The sequence below is a fragment of the Lissotriton helveticus genome, chromosome 5_1 (assembly GCF_964261635.1).
Source record: "Lissotriton helveticus chromosome 5_1, aLisHel1.1, whole genome shotgun sequence".
Taxonomy (NCBI): domain Eukaryota; kingdom Metazoa; phylum Chordata; class Amphibia; order Caudata; family Salamandridae; genus Lissotriton; species Lissotriton helveticus.
In genome coordinates this window covers 180,943,630-180,964,581 of record NC_136065.1, presented here as the reverse complement: position 1 = coordinate 180,964,581, position 20,952 = coordinate 180,943,630, and the positions used below count along the sequence as shown (strand labels likewise).

The 20,952-nt window shown below is 51.2% G+C and overlaps 1 protein-coding gene across 1 annotated transcript in view; it reads right to left on the bottom strand.

The window, feature by feature from the left end:
• Nucleotides 1-20,658, bottom strand: part of BRINP1 (BMP/retinoic acid inducible neural specific 1) — a 413,405-nt gene extending 392,747 nt beyond the window's left edge. The window contains exon 1 of the mRNA XM_078641975.1: nucleotides 20,367-20,658. The gene's annotated coding sequence lies outside the window, so the exon portion shown is untranslated. The remainder of the gene's footprint in view (nucleotides 1-20,366) is intronic.
• Between the last annotated feature and the right edge of the window lie 294 nt (nucleotides 20,659-20,952).

Here is a 20,952-nt window from a genome sequence, read left to right as displayed (position 1 = left end):
CTGAGTGAGGGGTAAAGAGAGGGGCGCAGAGTGAGGGGTAAAGAGACGGGTGCAGAGTGAGGGGTAAAGATAGGGGCATTGAATGAGGGGTACAGAGAGTGGCGCCGAGTGAGGGGTAAAGAGAGGGGCGCAGAGTGAGGGGTAAAGAGAGGGTCATCGAGTGCGGGGTAAAGAGAGGGGTGCCAAACGCGGAATGAAGAGAGGGGCGCCAAGTGAAGGGTGAAGAGAGGGGCGCAGAGTGAGGGCTAAAGAGAGGGGCGCCGAGTGAGGGCTAAAGAGACGGGTGCAGAGTGAGAGGTAAGGAGAGGGGCGTTGAATGAGGGGTAAAGAGAGGGGCGAGAATGAGGGGTAAAGAGAGGGGCGCAGAGTGAGGGGAAAAGAGAGGGGTGCCAAATGTGGGATGAAGAGAGGGGCGCCAAGTGAGGGGTGAGGAGAGGGCCGCAGAGTCAAGGGTAAAGAAACGAGTGCAGAGTGAGGGGTAAAGAGATGGGAGTCGAATGAGTGGCACAGAGAGGGGTGCCGAGTGAGGGGTAAAGAGACGGGTGCAGAGTAAGGGGAAGGCGAGGGGCGTCGAATGAGGGGTAAAGAGCGGGGCACCGGGTGAGGGGTAAAGAGAGGGACATCGAGTGAGGGGTAAAGAGAGGGGCGCAGAGTGAGGGGTAAAGGGAGGGACACCAAGTGAGGGGTAAAGAGAGGGGCGCAGAGTGAGGGGTAAAGAGACGGGTGCAGAGTGAGGGGTAAAGAGAGGGGCGTCGAATGAGGGGTACAGAGAGGGGTGCCAAATGATGGGTAAAGAGAGGGGCGCTGAGTGAGGGGTAAAGAGAGGGGCATCGAATGAGGGGTAAAGAGAGGGGGTGCCAAACGCGGGATGAAGAAAGGGGCACCGAGTGAGGGGTAAAGAGAGGGGCGCAGAGTGAGGGGTAAAGATTGGGGCACCGAGTGAGGGGTAAAGAGAGGGGCACCGAATGAGGGGTAACGAGAGTGGCACCAAGTGAGGGGTGAAGAAAGATTGAGAGGGGCGCCGAGTGAGGGGTGAAGAGAGGGGCGCAGAGTGAGAGGTAAAAAGAGGGGCATCGAGTGCGGGGTAAAGAGAGGGGGTGCCAAATGCGGGATGAAGAGAGGCGTGCCAAGTGAGGGGTAAAGAGAGGGGCGCAGAGTGAGGGGTAAAGAGAGGGGCATCGAGTGAGGGGTAACGAGAGTGGCACCAAGTGAGGGGTGAAGAAAGATTGAGAAGGGCTCTGAGTGAGGGCGAGAAGAGGGATGATGAATGAGAGGGTCTGTGAATGATGCCTGCCTGAGGAGAGAAGCTGAGAGGGTGTGGTTGGGAGAGAGGCGGTGAGCAGAGAAGCAGTGAGTAAGGCAGGAGCAGCGAGAGACAACGAAGGACTGACGAGGATAACGATGAATGAGGGGTGTGAAGAGAGGGCGGGGTACAGAGAGGGGACAATGAACCAGGATGCAGGAGAGGGGTTATAGGAAAAGGGGGTGAGTGAGCAATGGAGAGAAGGAAATACAGGGATTAAAACAGATGCCTGGTGTTCCTCGATGGGCAGTAGGTAAAGCGCCCCCTTCGCCCGTCCAGAACACAGTCATATAGTCACAGACACACACCCTCGGGGGCAGGCAGTGACGCGCTGACGCAGATAGTGCGGGCTTCGGAGCGCTCGCATGCCTAAACGGAATCACAGCAACAGCGAATGAGTGCATATGCATTCTAAGGTCACATCATGTACCGCTGGCAGTATAGAAGGGATATGTTAATTCCCGCATGGACGCATGGCCCCTCCTCCTCGGCCTCGTGCCCTTTGCTCACAAGCCATGTGCACCTACAACCGGGGGGCCCTGGCGGTGCTCTCCGTCAAACATTTCTCATGGAAAAGCTGGAAAGTGGTGGACAACCCAATACAAAACAAATGCTCACTGTGATGGCGCCCCCTGCTGGTGTACGCCATAGGACTAGGGTGACCAGGCATCCCCGTTTTGCCAGGACGGTCCCTGTTTTTAACCAGCTGTCCCAGCAAATTTCAAGAAATTTGACTAATTTCCCCCGTTTTTAGAGAGGGTTGACTGAAAATGGTGGGAGGTGTTTTTTATGTTTTACAAAGCAGGGATAGTTAGCAGGTGTGTCAAGAAAGCAATTGAATACACAGGCAAGCTACTGGGCTTAACATTTTTATTTTATGTATGTTCTTACTGCCTGTTATGTAATTCTCTGCTGAGGAGTGCTCTCATCGCTTGAAGTAAAATTGTAGTCCTTCTTCTATTTTAGTGAAATGTCCCGGTTTTTAGCTTTAAAATTCTGGTCACTCTACATAGGACTTCACTGCATACCCAACCGGTTGGGGGCCGGCCCTTGTCTCCGACAGTTTCCTGTGTTTACACAACTGGGTTCAGTGGTGGGTTTGTTTACAACTGGCGAGAAGTGCGTGCACGTGGCGGCATGGGTGAGGTATTTGTGTGTGTGTGGCTTGCATACAAGTATGTTCGAATTTGTTGAGATGCAGCGTTCAAAGTGACTCCATGCAGAGCTGTTTGTTCGATGTGTTGTGTTGCTTGACAAGGTGTAATGGGTTGGGTGTACGTAACATATGTCGTCATACACACACATATCATTTTTGTGTCTCTGTATAGCAGGTGTCCGTTTGTTTCTGGTTTCTCCCACTACTATAGAACAGGATTTAATTTATTCTTCTTTCAATATGCTCTGTGCTTATGCATGTCTCTAGTATGGGGGATATTTATTGATGCGTATAAATTATAAATATTGTTGTGTGTTGATGGGCCTCTCTATGGGCCGCCAGGTGTTTCCCATTAATGTTACATTTGCTGTTTGCTCGGTGGTGTGTTCCCTGGAATACAAAGTGGCGTCGTTTATCTGCCTATTCTATGCGAGTTTCATCTATTTCGTGTCCAACACTGATGTGGGAGGGATTAATCATCTCTGCATTGCGAATGTTTTGAAAATATTATGTTTCTTAATAATAAATATATGCTTATGAACAATATGTTGGCTAGCCTGTATGCAAAAGCGTGTCTGTATGCAGAGACATGCGTATGCCCAATCGAAAATGTGTATTTCTTTATTGGTTTGTGCCTACAGGAGCTACAAAGTGCTGTTTTTCATGCCCATGGACCTGTTTCCTGAACAGTGACAGTAGTGGGCAAACCTTCACTGGTTACCTCTGCATGCCCATGCTGTTCTTGTACCCTTTGGTGGCCACTCAGCTGCATGCTATCACTAGTGCCAACCCCGGGCAACAGCCACATGCATTCTGGGTGTTCTAGTCTTGATTTGCTTCGATTAAAGCAACACAGCTCTTAGCAATGACTGGTCAGTTAAAAGACCAGCACTGGAGCCAGTGTGCCTAGAGTCATCTGGAACTCTTAAATCAGTGGGCAGTGGCGAGGATAATTTCCTTAACCTGTAGCATTTGTCTCCAAGTACATTCTTTTCCTACAACTGGGGTCACCTAAGCTCCTTTTTATGTTTTTAATACCAGCCTATTGCTGTCTCTCCCATCAACAGATCTTTAACTAAGAGCAGAATTAGAATACAGCAGCAACAACAAACCTCCTCACTTGTTAATGGTTTCCAACTCAGCCAAGGTGCGAGCACAGGGAGACACCCACGCCTCCAAGTCATAGTAACCAAGCAGACATTGTGGGTAGTGGGATGGGCCTGGTCTATTCGATCTAGGGTGCTTTCCCAGGCTACACCAATTGATAACCTTTAATGTTGCCCTGTAATACAAGTAATGAAATGGAGTTATGAAATGCTGCTGGTGTTTTAATGTTGACTTTTATGGTATTGATATTTTAAATCTTTTAGATACATTTTATTCGACAGTTACCATATGTTTAATAACTTCTTAAATGTGTTTTTTAGGTCTGGAGTATTTATGTAATAATTTTTTTAATGTGTATGTTGTAATGTCTATGTTGTGCTTTTATGATACATCTGTCGAATAAAGCTATTTGAATTGAAATGAACCGAGCAGACATTGTGGGTAGTGGACATAAGGCAATGCCAACTAATACAGGACTACTTGCAGCCAATGATGCACTGACAGACATTTCTCAATGATGTTCAACAATCAGAGACAGTCCGATGCCCCGGCCTCAGCGGGATATCCAGTAGTACGTATCATATTTTGGCAAGGTGTACGGAACTGTAAAACAGTTAGAAGGGAGAATCAATACAGCATCCCTTTACCACACAATAAAGCCACTTACTGAAAGCATTTATTCTCACTAATATGGCTGACATAAAATACAAGAGATGGCAGGTGTAAGGTAAGCTTTTTCTGTCTGGAGAGGAGGCAGGCAAAGGTCCATACTTCTGAGGAGTGCAGATGGGGTTAAACACACACACGCCACACTTCACAAACCACCAGCACAAACGACCAGCAAAAAAATAAAATAAAAGACCTCTCACAGAAAATGTCTACCACTTATATCCTTTAAATCACTGGACAGGGGGACACATGGCGGCGCAGGCCCTAGAGTTTGTTCATAGAATGGCTTTGCAAGCCCTGGTCCAGGGAGGGAGACTAGGATTCACCTAGACTGCGTAAATGGGCTGACTTGGGCCTGTGGGAGCGAACGGCACCTGCGGTCTGGTGCATCAAATAGCTTTACCCATTCTGTGGCTATGTGGAAATGCGTTGACATGTCAGGCCCTGGTACAAAATACCCATGTCCTTGCAGGTAAGCAAAGCCGCAGGCATCTGGACCACAGAAGGCAAGATGGACCTACAGAAGAGACCATGGGGCATGAAGCCTCTGGGTTCACAGAGACGCTCTGCATTCACCAATGGCCCCAGAGACCTGCTTCATTCCCCAATGGAGGCACTGCCATTGGCCCTTGGAGGCACTGCCATTGTTCCACGAGGCACTGCCATTGGCCCATGGCGACTCTACTTCATTAGCCAAAGGTGCACACATTGTGTCAGCAGCCCACAGAGACCCTTTGTCATTAGGTCTCGCAGCGCGAAGCGCTGTCGCCAGCGAGACTTATTGTCACCATGTAGGTGGCGAAATGGGACAGGAGAGGTGCACGAACGTAATAAACCCATTGCAGTCAATGGCTGTCACCGCGCACTTTAGGAGACACGCGGTGTGAACGCGCGCGCTTTAGGAGACACGCGATGTGAATGCACGTGTCTATTCTTGCACTCTCCCACACTTTCACTTTTGCAGCGTGTGTCTCCTAAGGCGCGTGGTCAAAGCCATTGTTTTTAGCTCGGGAGGGAGAGCAGCTCACACTGTCCCAGGACCCAGAGCGTGCACCCACCGCCCGTCCACGTCGTGCGCACTCACCGCCCATCCGTCTCGGACGCACTCATTGCACATCCACCTCGTGCGCACTCACCGCACATCCACCTCGTGCGCCACCCGCCCGGGACCCGCTGCAGCAGCTCAAGGCACCCCAGCGCCAGCTCGACATAGGCTTGACGACACTATCAGTAAAGGAGGCACTACAATAGGCGTCACAGCAGCAGCGTGGACTAGAAGCACGTCATGGCCAAGCGCAGCTAGAGCCCTGTGTGACGTTAACCCCGCAGCTAGAGGCAGAATCACGTCACAACGAACAACCACGGCTTAACCTTGAGTCAGAGACACATCACTATGATCAACGACCGCCACAGCCCGACTCTGACACACTTCACAGTGAACCTCAAAGGCTACCACAGCGCGTGTCAGAGACGCGTCACAATGAACAACACTTGACACAGGTACGTGAACAGGAGGTACGTCATAAGGAGCAAGCACGGTTGCAGCAACACGATCTAGGATCACGTCCAGTCCAAGTGCAGCAGGGGAAGACGTCCAGTTCAAGTTGCGTGGAGCAGTACCGACCGCCTGGGACTATGACAGAGCCTCAGCCCGGGCCACCCGCCAAGTAACAGCGGACAGTGTGACTACAACTAGCCCTTCAGGATGCCACGGAGGAGAGTGCGCCGATTACAGCTATCCCGAGCTACTGGGGGCAGCCCGGCTTGGGGGCTCGGCCACACCACAGATAAGTGATTGAACTTGTCACACTTATGAGCTACAGGTCCAGGGTGGGTGTTGGAAGTAGTAGCAACTTGAGTGGGTTCAACGGGTATCGCAGGAGGGCCCTTGGGTCTGGGTGCAGTGCCTTCCGGTTTTGGTGGGGTGCTGAAAAAGTCCTTTCCAGTTCAAGGGCAGGAGGCTGCTTAAGCGGGTTGTTGGCTAGGTAATGCCCCTTCTATGATTTGCAGGCATGAGCCTCTGCTCTTACTGGGCGCATAGGTGAGTTAATGCTTTTTTGTGTGATGTTATTGACACAGAGGGAATCGTGCTTGTGTGCTGAGAGCTGTGGTTTGTGGGCACTGTAAAGTGCAGTAGCTCAGTGTGGATCTGTGGTATAGAGGGACGCAATAATGTGATTTCTGTAGAGAGAGGGACCATTGTCCACTCACTGGATTGTAAGATATTGCCAGAGGTGGAAGCCTGGTTTATTAATAGAAGGGAGCGGAGTCCCTTTACTGATACCTGAGGTGAAAAGCCTACCGGCTTCGCCCTTGTCAAGTGATAAGTACAGCTGCACTCTACATGACTTTCCTGTGTACGCACGTGTAGCGTTTCTATGTGGGCATACCTTCAGTGTATGTCAGAAATGTTCATTGAGTTAGTGTGCTGTTTTAAACCAATAGGTACTGCAGAATGTATTTTGATATTGTTGTGTAGGTACGGTATATAAAATGAAGGACAAGAGTCGCCTTCCAGATGGGCTAAGTGAACTGCAGATCCCTGATACAGACGCAGCTTTTTAGTATCTAATTAAAGCAGTGTGCGTAAGGATAGGTGACTGGGGTGTCTTTGAAGGACAGTGGTGTTTCCTCTCCTGACTTTTGTTTCGCTAAAGGCGCGACAGACGAAAGCTAGCCGATTTGGCAAGTGTGAAGGTTGGTTGTTGGGCCAGTGTTTTGATTAGCCCTGAGAGAAGAAGCATCACAGTCTTTTTGCGACAGTCACCCAGCATCACCAAAACATGTCTGAAAGAGATGTATGAAGTGTTTGTGAGGTTTTCAATGACTAAAGGAGGTTGCACCCGACAAGGTGTAGGGGGACCTCTTTGATCCAGAGCCTCTGACTACCAGTTTCCCCAAGGGTGTGAGGGACTATTTACCCTAGACTGTATCCTGATGTTGAGAGTCTGCATAGAAAAGTGGACTGCTGAGTGAGACACACTAGAGTTGTTACTGCAAGCCTCTGCCCAGCTGAACAGGATAGGATATCTGTTGGGGTCAGTTGTCCCAGAGTCATGGAGGGGCTCACTACTGGTACCACTACACAACAAGCATTTGCAATGCAACAGGTCTTGTAGTTACGAGAGTTTAAGCTATTGGCATTGTAAATAACAATGCCTTTTATTTATGTTTTAAAAAGAAAACAAATATAAAAGGTATTGTTGTTTGCAATGTCAATAGCTCAAACTCGCGTCAATGCGAGACCTATTGCATTGCAAATGCTTGTTTTCAAAAGGTGACACTGTTTTAATGGCCCATGGAGAGCCTCCTTCATTAACCAATACAGACACTGTGTCAATTTCCCATGGAGACGCTGTGTCATGAACCAATAGCGACAGCGTGTAAATGGCCCACGTGGACCCTGAGTCATTAACCAATGGAGAAATTGTGTCACTAGCCCACAAAGCCCATACGTCATTAACCAATGGAGACACTGTGTCAGTGGCCACAGAGCCCATACGTCATTAACCAATGGAGACACTGTGTCACTGGTCCACAGATACCCTGAGTCATTCACCGACAAAGACACGCTGTCATTGGCCCACAGAGACCCTTTGTCGTTAACCAATGGAGACACTATGTCAATGGCCACAGAGATCCTGTATTTTTTAACTGATGGAGACATTCCGTCAATGGCCACGCAGCTTGTATTGTTAACCGATGGAGACACTGTGTCTGTAGCCCACAGAGACCCTGAGTCAATAACTAATCGAGACCCTCTCAATTCCTCACAGAGGTCCTTCTTCATGTTTCAACCGGCCACAGCACAGAGGCCCTGCTTCATTCACCATTAAAGACACTGTGTCACTGGCCCACAGACAACATGAGTCATTAACCAGTGAAATACTGTGTCATTGGCCCACAGATAACCTAAGTCATTAACCAGTGAGACACTGTCTCATTGGCCCACAGACAATCTGAGTCATTAACCAGTGAGACACTGTCTCATTGGCCCACAGATAACCTAAGTCGTTAACCAGTGAGATACTGTCTCATTGGCCCACAGACAACCTGAGTCATTAACCAGTGAGACACTGTGTCATTGGCCCACAGACAACCTGAGTCATTAACCAGTGAGACACTGTATCAATGGCCCACAGACAACCGGAGTCATTAACCAGTGAGACACTGTCTCATTGGCCCACAGACAATCTGAGTCATTAACCAGTGAGACACTGTCTCATTGGCCCACAGACAACCTGAGTCATTAAGCAGTGAGACACTGTGTCATTGGCCCACAGACAACCTGAGTCATTAACCAGTGAGACACTGTCTCATTGGCCCACAGATAACCTAAGTCATTAACCAGTGAGACACTGTGTCATTGGCCCACAGACAACCTGAGTCATTAAGCAGTGAGATACTGTGTCATTGGCCCACAGATAACCCTAAGTCATTAACCAGTGAGATACTGTGTCATTGGCCCACAGATAACCTAAGTCGTTAACCAGTGAGACACTGTCTCATTGGCCCACAGACAACCTGAGTCATTAACCCCTTCGACGCTCATGACGAGCCCAGCTCGTCATGGAGTTTCCATTGGTTTCAATGGAAATTACATAGACCCCATGAACATGCCTTAGCATCCAAGTGGTTAAGCAGTGAGATACTGTGTCATTGGACCACAGACAACCTGAGTCATTAACCAGTGAGATACTGTGTTATTGGCCCACAGATAACCTAAGTCGTTAACCAGTGAGACACTGTCTCATTGGCCCACAGACAACCTGAGTCATTAAGCAGTGAGATACTGTGTCATTGGCCCACAGACAACCTGAGTCATTAACCAGTGAGACACTGTGTCAATGGCTCACAGAGACCCCTTGTCATTAACCAATGGAGACACTGTGTCAATGGCCCACAGCTTGTATTTTTAACCGATGGAGACAGTGTCTGTAGCCCACAGAGACCCAGAATCATTAACTAATTGAGACCCTGTGTCAGTTGTTTGCAGACACCCTGCTTCATTCCTCATTGGAGACACTGTGTCACTGGCCCACGTAGAACCCTCTTCTTTAACAAACACATCTGGCATCATTGAAGTCTAGACAATCTGTGCCTTAGGACCTGCACACCCGGTGCAAATTACTCTAGCGACCCCGTGTCATGAGTCCAAGGAGACTCTGCTTCGTTATCCCATAGGCACCCTACATTATTACCCCCCTAGATACACTGGGCTTTAACACATGGGCGCCCTGTGCCATTGACCCTGGAAACTACACTTCATTAACCCCTGAATATCCTACAGATTCAAACCTTGGTTGCTCGTTCATTAATCCCTGGACATCCACTAGCCTTCCAGGCTGGACATCTTGTGTAGTTTAAAAAGACATTCTATCATTGATCCATGCCCACATTGATGACTGTACCACTAACTCATTTAAAGTCTGTCTTGTAAATTCCTAGACACCTTTTCCCATTACCACTGACATACAATGGAGTTAGCCAATGGGTGCCGGGTTTGGGTCTTATGGGATTTACTGCTGCTGTCAATATTTTATGCAGCCCCTGTAACTTGTGTGTATTTCATGGCTTTGACACGTAGGCAGATTCAGGTATTAAGCCCTGGATACCTTGTGTCATTAATCCCTAAACCCCTTCGTAACACCCTCGCCCCCATGTTATCAACCCTTTCATACGTATTTCACTTACCCCTCACTTCTGTGTACAGTTAACCCCAAAAACGCTCTGTGCAGTGAAACCCTGTACACCTCCTGTCAACATGTGAGGCCTTTGTCATAAACCACCGACACTGTATGAAACGGATCCCCGTGAAACTATTGGCCTTACTCGATTGGAAACCTATGTAGAATGCACAGGATACCCCCTATGGTATTACCCAGAGTACATTCTGATTTATCTTTTACTGGATACACAAAATGCTATTATCCTTTGGCGATCTTACGTTATCATCAATTGTACCCTCCGTGTTATCATCCACCAGACTCTGTATATTATCATCATTTGTACATCCTGTGTTATCTGCTGCACATGCTATGATAGGGTCCTACGCACATGCTATCTGTCATCCGCTGGGCACCCATCTTCTAATTCACAGGACACACTATGTTATCATCCACTGGAAAGCTATGATACCATACACTGTATGCCACATGATATCCACAGGACTAGATATAATTATCATTTACTCAATATCCATGTTATCATCCACTGCAAAACCTATCACATCATGCACTATGACTCATAAAATCTGCAAGACTAGCTATGTTATCATCCACTCAATATCCATGTTATCATCCACTGGGCAACCTATGGTATCATACACTGTACCTGCAATTGAATAAGTCGGGTGCACAGCCTTGTTATTCCTATGTAATGGTTTCAACCAAGAAATGTTCCAGGTGCTCTACGGGTGGTGTCCTCCGTCCACGGACGTCGGTAAATGACTAGAAATGTGCTTTTATGGTACATTAGTTGCATCCCCATAGGCACACTCTTTCTCCTCTATCAAAAATGAGGATTTCATACTGGTTTATGCTCATATTTCTTCGTGTTTTTATTGTTCATATTTCCTCTTTTTTTTCGGCGAATGTAATGTACCTTCTTAAATGTCCCTGTGGAAAGGTGTATTTCGGCAAGACTGAGAGGAGAATAAAAGTGAGAATGACAGAGTCAAACATCCGTACCAAGAACATGAAATATGCCATTGCTGTGCACTTCAGTGAAGAACATCATAATATATCCCAACTCAAGTTTTTGATTTTGGAATGCGTTGAAAAAAGAGAAGGAAGGGACAACACTAAGCACTTGCTACAAAGAGAAAATGTATGGATTAAAAAATTGTGTTCACACAAACCGAATGGTCTCAATGACCGTATTGAACTGTCCTGTTACCTATACTGAGTTTACATGTAAGGACTGGTACATTCTTGGTAACACGTGGGATCCCTGTTATTGTTTTACTGTACATATTGTTTTATTGTACATATGTTTCAAATAGACCATGATCGCCATGAATGTCATTAACATACACGGGCACATATACACCCTACATCACTGATTAGGGGTCGTTTTTATTTTGTTTTTGTTTTTGTAAATTGATAATACTCTCTTAGTTAAAATGTAAGCGTTATTTGTCAATGAGATACTACTAGATTATTGAATATTGCTTTGGCTGATGCCTTGCGTCGGATAGTCTGTTTTTCATTTTACTGATGACGTAGTTTGTCACATGACCGCGTTACTAACCAATCACAGTGCAAGTAGCTTCAAATACGGAAACGCGCTTGGCGTGCCGGTTGTGGTAAACATATTGTGAAGCCTGTTGGCATGAAGATTTGGATTATCGTATTCACAGGTCAGTTTTGTAACGGATTTAGAGGCCATCGGCAATGTGCCATTTAGCGTGATGTATAACGCTCGTTTTTTTACTTTTAACGCAGATCGCCATTAGCTATTGGTGGATGTCATGTAAGTGGTTTTTTTCTTAGTGTTTTTAGCTTTTTCTCTGGGCATCATGGGGAAAAGGTGTTGTTTAGATTCACTGAATCATCTGACACATTGAACACAACGGTCTGATTTTCCTTTGACACGTGTGCTGAGCACTCTAAAATCACATAATTACATGGTCACATCTGTTACATTTGGTTGATTATTGCATCAGATCATATTATGTTTTATTATTTGCTCCTTAGTACTGCTCCCTGAAGAAGGGCTGTCATTATGCCCGAAATGCATTGGAGTGGAATATGCTTCAGTAATGATGTTTGAATACATTTGAACCGTTGAATTAAGAAATTCAAAGAAAAAAAGAAAATATGAACAATAAAAACACGAAGAAATAAGAGCATAAACCAGTGTGAAATCCTCATTTTTGATAGAGGAGAAAGAATGTGCCGATGGGGATGCAACTAATGTACCATAAGAAGCACGTTTCTAATCATACACTGTACGCCACATGAAATCCACACGACTCACTATGTTATTATCCACTCAATATCCATGTTATCATCCACTGGACAACCTATCATACACTGTACGCCACATGATATCCACACGACTCGCTATGTTATCCACGTGGCACCCATGTTACCATTCAGTGTAGCCTGTGTTATTATCCACTGCACACGTAATGTTAGCATCCACTGGGCATCCTGTTTTATCGTCCCTTCGACTCTTTATTTGATTATCCACTTGACACCCTATACTATTACCAACTGCACACGCCCTGCTGTCATCCACTGGAAATCCACTGGAAATGCTACCTTTACACCCACTGGGCACCCCAGGTTTATCATCTAAAGCTATCCTGCACTGGACATCCTATGTTATCAGCAGCTGAATACCATATTCTGCTAGCAACTGCCCCCCCTTTGTTATCATCCACTGGAAATGCTATCTTGACACCCACTGGGCTCCTGAGGGTTATTATCCAATGGCCATGCTGTTATCCCGTACTGGACGCCTTAGACCATCCACTGGAAATCCAATATTTTTAGCAACTGATGGATACCTTATGCTGCATTTCAACTGGCCCCCTCTGCTATCATCTGCTAGACATATGTTGTTGTGCAGTGGGTCCTTCTACATCACTGGGCACCATGTGATATCTTCCACTGGACACTCTTTGCCACCATCCCCTGGACGCCCTTTAAGCAAAACCTGTAGTTTCATCCCTAGGCAACCTTTCCTCGCTGCCCTTTGAAACTCCTTTATTTCTGACTAAAGGGAGGGCACCCCGTGTCATAGGTCAGCAGCGGCTGGGCACCCTGCTTCATCACCTAACCTCCGCCCTCCCTGGTTCTTCCTCACTCTGCTCTGCTGTGTCCCCAATTCCTGTGCAATGTCCCCTGCTACCCCAAAGATGTAAGCAGATGGTGATGGAATATTCGTGGTATGTTCATTTGGAGGGAGTCAGTCCTTCTATCTAGTGTGTGACGTGATAGAGAGTACCATGGCTGGCACACCCTGCCTACTATGGGCCAGAAGCCTCCATCTCTAGAGGCGGGCGGCCGCTCTGCTCACATATTGGAAGGACAGGCACGTAGCTCCCTCCCGCTGCATTGAACGTCCCCTCCGGCCCCCGGTGTGGGGATGGTATGAACCTGGGGCGGATGTAGTGCCGGCCCAGTGTGGAGTCCGTCTCTTCTGCCTCGAGATTGTAAGAACCAACCCGTGCTCGTGCAGCTCTGCTTCAAGCTGCAGAGCAAAGCCATTCACAGAGGTGTGCAGACGTGCTTCGAGAGCAAATGTCCGGGCAGAGCCTCCGTCCACAGCCGCCGAAGGCAGCAGCCAGGATGGGGGGTACCGCGCACAGGCAGGCAGGGGTTCCAACCAGCCACGGGCGAAAGAAGCAGCCACACACAGAAGGACACAGGCAGACACACACACTAACGCACACAGACAGACACAGGCACAGCCGTACACATCACAGGCATGCACAGGTATGCGCGCAAGTGCACACCCACAGCGCACTGACACAGGCGCGCGCACACACAAAAGTGCGTAACTGCCCCACACCTCGCAGAATGTGAAATGGGACCATTGAGTCTTTCACATATTACACCTATGCATTGGCCCTGGACCGAATGCCACCCCCTCCCACCCCCTTAGGGGTTGGGGTGCCCCTAAATGCTTGAGGGCCCCCCTGTGCCCAAGGAGCTGCAGGGACCCGCGTTAGGCCCCTGCAAAACGCACAACGGCGCACACACACGCGCAAACAGAATAGAGGAGATGGCTTTTCATTGCACGTGACGTAACTCAAGTGGGACTATCGAGTTCCCGTGTTAAAATGGCAACAAACCTGGCCAAATGGGAGGACAATATGGTTAATGCAAAGTGTAACCAGAGATCCATTAGAAATTACCAAATATACGCTGATATCGACAGCTCAAAAGTCTCGCAGATTCTTCGGTCCTGCTGTACACAAAACCGGAACCAAACCCGTGTGTCACGGTATCACACAAACACAAACCTGTGTCCAGAGCACCAAGAAATATCGAAAAAGCGTTCCCGCTGCGTTCATATCAACAGAGCCCGCAGCCAGGCGTCCCAACAGCAAGCAAACACAAACGTGTGCCTACAACGCAAGAAAGATGCCTTCTGCCGCACCCATCCCAACGCAGACCACACCAGGCATCAATCCCAGCATCACACAAACACAACCCTGTACCCAGACCAAGAAGAAACAGCAAAGATGTTCAGCATCACCTGCCAAAACACAGACTACAACCCGGCTGCCAAGCATTCATTAAAAAAACACTGGGTTGCATTAAGCACAACCTGCACTGAAGGAGCTGTACTAGACAAATATGTAAGCAGGCGCCCCAACAAAGACACAGAAGGTGATGGGAAGAATGGTTGCAAATTTGTCTAGCCCCTGTCAGTCGCCCAGGGTAGCATTCCAACCCCTCGGAATTTTGCTCACCATACCTCCTCAGTTTGGACCCAGACACATGCAAATCAGTCTTGCCCCTGCTCCTCATGGGAACCGTCCAGCCCGAACAGCCAGGCCAGGTCTTCACCGAACCAGAACACTAGCAACCTAGGACCGGTTTTGTCCCGATAAGGGCTCACTAGCCAGGTATAGCTTTGTTCCAGTGGCACAGAGAGCACAGGACCCACGTCTGGGCACACCCTTGCCACTTAAGGCAGCACATCAAACACACAAAAGGTCCCAACAACAGCCAAACCTGAGCCTAAAGGACCACGAAGGAGCAAAGAAGCCTTTCTGCTGCTCGTACTTCAAGGCAGCACAACCAAGGCGCCCAGCTCTCAGACCTAACCAGCACCCACGAATAGCGCTGAATAAACAGCCAACACAGGCATTAATTAGCCTGTGGTCGTACACAAAACTGCACCAGAATGAAATGCCTCGAAACCACACAAAACGAACAGAAAGACATCCTTCCTGTTTCACGTGCTGAGACACAAATCACAATCTGTGCCTGGGTCCATGTAAACATTTCAAATACAACATGATGTCCTACTGAACTCAGAGCAACGAAAGGGAACCCACCCTTCCCGCATATGAATAAATAACATACGAGGTGGTAATGCGGAGAAGTTCTGTGGAGAAGTGTGGCTCACTGGTTAGAGGAGGCAGACCCTGAAGCAGAGGTCATACCCGGGACCAGGGTTCAATTCCCGACGCGGCAGGGTCTTGAGCCCAAATATCCACGGACTCGATAATTCTCGCTTCGGTGCCTACTCGAATCACGGGTTCACACTCTGCAGCTCTGGGCATTAGCCTGCTTAATCTCCACTACGGCCCCCCCGCGGCGGGATGCCTGGCTTTCACCTTGGGGAAGCCAGGACGGGTTCCCAAGGCAAGCGCCGAGATGCCTACGGGTAATCGAGCGCTATATAAGAACGCATAATAATAATAATAATAATAATGCTTTCGGACCCTCGGGTAGAAAAGCAGGCCCATAGCACACTATGCTGAGAAGTAGGGGGTCCTTGTCAAAAACCCAAGAAAACGACGTGTCCTCGTCCACAACGCAGACCAGGAAACTGCCCTTACAGGAACACATGAACACCAATCAAACTCTACACAAGCCCAACAAACGGTCTGCACTCTCCACCCTCCAACGGAGAAAACCACCGTTCAGGAAGCACCCATCAAAACACAGATGCTAAGAATGAACCCGGCATCGACTGACAGATATATGCCCAGAAATAGACAAGCTTTGCAGGAGCTGCTCAAACGAAGATCACAACATGCATGGGGTGTCTGCAAACCACACGTGTAACCTCAACCGCACCAAAGGAGCAGAGAGCAGCCCTTCACACTTGCTCGGCAGGTGCAGCGACTAACCCCACCGCTGTCGGACACACACGACCCCAAAGAGGAAATACCATAGAGCAGGTTCTCTCCCTTTCAAAGGAAAGCAGTGCAGGTACTCAGTACCGGCAAGCACCTGCTCATTTAAAGCGCTGGATACATCCTCCCACAACCCACAGACACCAGAAATGGGTCCACCTCACTGCTGACCGCACCCACCTAAACCCGGGCGTGCGGCAGCTGGGCACTGCAACCCCCCAAGGTATCCGCCTGCCTACGCCACGGGCACACGGTCAGATGCAGCCTTCACACGGCTGCACCCGTGTGATAGTTTCCAGACCATACACGATGACTGGAGACACACACACCGTACTCGCGGATAGACACCCTGTACAAAATTAAAACAAACACAAAACAAGTCTTCATGACAAAAACAGACAGAGAAAGGCCCTTCTTGCTACCGCACCTCCGAGATATTTTGTATGTTGTGGGGTGCGAGGCAGGGGGGGGGGGGGCGCTATCCTTTCGCGCCGCGTTTTCCCAGGCACTACCGAGTATTCTGCCGAGTGCCTGCTCGACAGTACTGGTGGGGGCATGTTCGGGGTGTGGAGGGCAGACATGCCGAACCCTTGAAGAGAGGAGCCCGCCTGCAACAGACAGATGTGCGCATCAGCGTGCTGGACCCACCGAAGCGTAGATCTTACTGAGGGGGCGGGTGGCACACTAAACCCATACAGACCCGCCAGTTCACGCCAAGCAGAGATGCGCCCACCCAAGCATGTGTATTTAGGGGTGGAGAGGGGGGTGCTTGAAAGGAAGGGAGGGGCCGGGGTTCGGATCCCAAACACCCCTCGTAAACACACTTCTGGCAGTGGGGAATGATTCACAATGCGGCACAAACAGAGAAATGTCCACATCATGGGCCATCACTAGGGGGCGCTCTCACCGGGCGGGGCACATAAACATGACAGAATCCGGCAGGCATGGGGCCTTCGCCCGGGGATGATAGGGGGGGGGGGGGGGCGATGCCAGGGCAGCCAGAAAGCACCAATCACCCTCCTGCCCGCACCCACACGTACATAATGACATAGGGGGGGTTCAGGTCAAAACATAAGTAGCCCCCTTTCCCGCGGCCCCGGGGCAGAGGCTACCTATGCAATGTATATACCTCATCGGAAGGACTGGGCAGGCCGCGCAGCCCCACCCCCGCAGGAGCGAGGCAGACTTCCCACTGGTGAGCTCGCGCATTAGACAGCCACTGGGGCACCTTGTGAACCTAGACAGACATCCGGGCCCCACCGCCGGGCCTACTCGGACCCACATCCTCCCTGCACCGAGCGTGCCTCGCTGTACAGCTCATGTGAGGGACCTCTACAGAGCTCAGTGTGAGTGCACTGAGATCTAAGAGCCCTGGGCGGAGCTCAAGCGAGGGACCTCTCTACAGAACTCCGCCCAGGGCCCCCTGGTGAGCTCAGGCGAGGGACCTCTACAGAGGTCAGTGTGAGTGCACTGTAGATCCAAGAGCCCTGGGCGGAGCTCAGGCGAGGGCCCTCTCTACAGAGCTCCGCCCAGGGACCCTGGTTAGTTCAGGCGAGGGACCTCTACAGATCCCACAGGGCCCAGGGCCCTCTGCTGAGCTCATGTGAGGGACAGCTGTGCAGTTCAGTGTGAGTGCACTGTGGATCTTAGAGCCCTGGCAGAGCTCAGGTGAGGGTGCACCCCACAGCTCACGTGACAGCACTCTGCAGAGCTCAAGTGAGGGTGCACTCCACAGCTCACCTGACAGCACTCTGCAGAGCTCAGGTGAGGGTGACTCCACAGCTCAAGTGACAGCACTCTGCAGAGCTCAAGTGAGGGTGCACTCCACAGCTCACCTGACAGCACTCTGCAGAGCTCAGGTGAGGGTGACTCCACAGCTCAAGTGACAGCACTCTGCAGAGCTCAAGTGAGGGTGCACTCCACAGCTCAAGTGACAGCACTCTGCAGAGCTCAGGGGATGGTGCACCCTACAGCTCACGTGACAGCACTCTGCAGAGCTCAGGTGAGGGTCAGGTACAGCTCAGGTGACAGCACTCTGCAGAGCTCAGGTGAGGGTGCACCCCACAGCTCAAGTGACAGCACTCTGCAGAGCTCAGGTGAGGGTGCACTCCACAGCTCACCTGACAGCACTCTTCAGGCCTCAGTTGAGGGTTGACCTCCACAGCTCAAGTGAAAGCCCTCCGCAGACCTCTGCAGGGGGTCGTCTGCAGTGCACAGCATGGGACTCCTGCACAGCTCTGGGGAGGATTGTTTTAAAGCTCAGGTGAGTACTTCTGAGGAGCTCAGTGGAGCGTCCACTGTGTGGCCGAGGATCCTCCATGGCTGAGGAGAGGCCTCCTCAGGGCCCAAGCAGCGGCCTTCTTTAGGGTGTGGCTAACAGTCAGAGCTTCCTGCTTTGGAACTTGGGAAATAGGTTTGAGTCCTGGCGTTGGCTTAACAGCCTGTGATTCTGGGCAAATCCCTTGATCTCCCAGTGCCCTTCAAAAAAATGAATGTTTCTTTCTGTCAGGGAACTGGTGCTAATGTAAAGAGCTCCAATTTCTTCGTGTCGAGTACGCGCTATATAAAACTGAAAAAAGTGGCTGCTCGGAGCACTGCTCTTTTTCAGGGCTCAAATGAGGAGATCACAAGATTTCCGGAGGAGCTCATCGGAAGGAGTTCAGGTGAGTCCCCTCTATAGAGCTCACGAGAGGGACCTCGGCAGAGTCCGGGTGAGGTCCCTGCCAGAGCTCAGGTGAGGGTCCTCCCAGAGATCAGGCGAGGGTCCTCAGCAGAGCTCAGATGAGGGACCTCTACAGAGCTCAGGAGAGGATCTCCCAGAGCTCAGGCGAGGGTCCTCTACAGAGCTTAGGAGAGGTCCTCCCAGAGCTCAGGCGAGGGTCCTCCCGGAGCTCAGGCGAGGGTCCTCTACAGAGCTCAGAATAGGTCCTCCCAGAGCTCAGGCGAGGGTCCTCCCAGAGCTCAGGTCAGGGTCCTCTACAGAGCTCAGGAGAGGGTCCTCGGCAGAGCTCAGGAGAGGGACCTCGGCAGAGCTCAGGAGAGGGACCTCGGCAGAGTTTCGGAGAGGTCCCTCCCAGAGCTCAGGCGAGGGTCCTCTACAGAGCTCAGGAGAGGGTCCTCGGCAGAGCTCAGGAGAGGGTCCTCGGCAGAGCTCAGGTGAGGGTCCTCTACAGAGCTCAGGAGAGGGTCCTCTACAGAGCTCAGGAGAGGGTCCTCGGCAGAGCTCAGGCGGGGGTCCTCCCAGAGCACAGGCGAGGGTCCTCCCAGAGCTCAGAATGAGTCCTCCCAGAGCCCACGTGAGGGTCCTCTACAGAGCTTAGGTGAGGGTCCCTACAGAGCTCATGAGGGGGGTCCTACTGGCGAGGGTCCACCCAGAGCTCAGGCGAGGGTCCTCCCAGAGCTCAGGCGAGAGTCCTCCCAGAGCTCAGGCGAGAGTCCTCCCAGAGCTCAGGCGAGGGTCCTCCCAGAGCTCAGGCGAGGGTCCTCCCAGAGCTCAGGCGAGAGTCCTCCCAGAGCTCAGGCGAGGGTCCTCCCAGAGCTCAAGCGAGGGTCCTCAACAGAGCTCAAGCGAGGGTCCTCCCAGAGCTCAGGCGAGGGTCCTCAACAGAGCTCAGGCGAGGGTCCTCCCAGAGCTCAAGCGAGGGTCCTCAACAGAGCTCAGGCGAGGGTCCTCCCAGAGCTCAGGCGAGGGTCCTCCCAGAGCTCAAGCGAGGGTCCTCAACAGAGCTCAAGCGAGGGTCCTCCCAAAGCTCAGGCGAGGGTCCTCCCAGAGCTCAGGCGAGGGTCCTCTACAGAGCTCAAGCGAGGGTCCTCAGAGCCCAAGCGAGGGTCGCCCCAGAACTCAGGTGAGGGTCCTCTACAGAGCTCAGGAGGGGGTCCTACAGGCGAGGGTCCTCCCAGAGCTCAGGCGAGGGCTCTCTACAGAGCTCAGGCAAGGTCCTCCCTTCTGCAGAGCTCACTCGAGAGTCCTCATCAGCGGTCAGGTGAGGGTCTTCTGCAGAGATCGAGTGAGGGTCCTCGTCTGTGACCATGCGAGGGTCCTTTGCAGAGCTCAGGTGAAGATCCTCTTCAGGGTCGGGCGAGGGTCCTCTGCAGAGGTCACGTGGGGGTCTTCTGCAGAGATCGGGCGAGGGTCCGGCAGGAGCTCAGTCGAGTGCCCCCTCAGAGCCCCGGTGAAGTCCTCTGCAGGGCTCAGGTGAACGGACCCCTCAGACACACTGACAAGCCTTCGGTCGCCTTAGATCACGCACAATTAGACCAGCGCACGAGACGCCCCGCCCGGCGGGACCCGTCCGGGCCCTTACCTGACGTTAATGGCCCGCTCCGCTGGGGGTCTGGCAGCCGGGCGCGCTCAGTCGGCTCGGAAGGACCTTGGCAGGACGGCTCTGGAGGCAGCGGGCATGCTGGTCGCAGTGCTGGCGTGCGGGTCCTGGGGAGCTAGCAGTCCTTTTCATGCTCAGACAGCAGCGCCGGCCTCCTGCTCCAGATCCCAGGCATTCAAAGGCGGCTCCGAGCCCTGTCCGTCTGTCCGTCCGTCCCGCAGCCCCCGGTAATGCTTCTCTCTCTGCTGCTCACGGCCAAGCCATCCCGAAAGGAGCGGAATCAGACTGCTGAGGCTGGGAGGGAGGGAGGGAGGCAGCGGTGGGGCTCCGGGGGAGGGAGGGAGGCGGGGGCCGGGCCCCGGGGGGCGGAGCCAGGGCTGGGGGGCGGAGCTCCCTCCGCAGCCTTATTCTAGGGAGCGCTCGGCTCAGAATTAGATGAAGGTGGAGATGGGGAAGGGGAGGTTGAGGGACAGGAGAGCGAAGAAGGAAAGGGGTTTGGAAAGGGTAGAAGAGGGTATGGAAAATAGAGGAAAGAAGGGAGCGCAGACGAGAAGAAAAGGGGAGAATG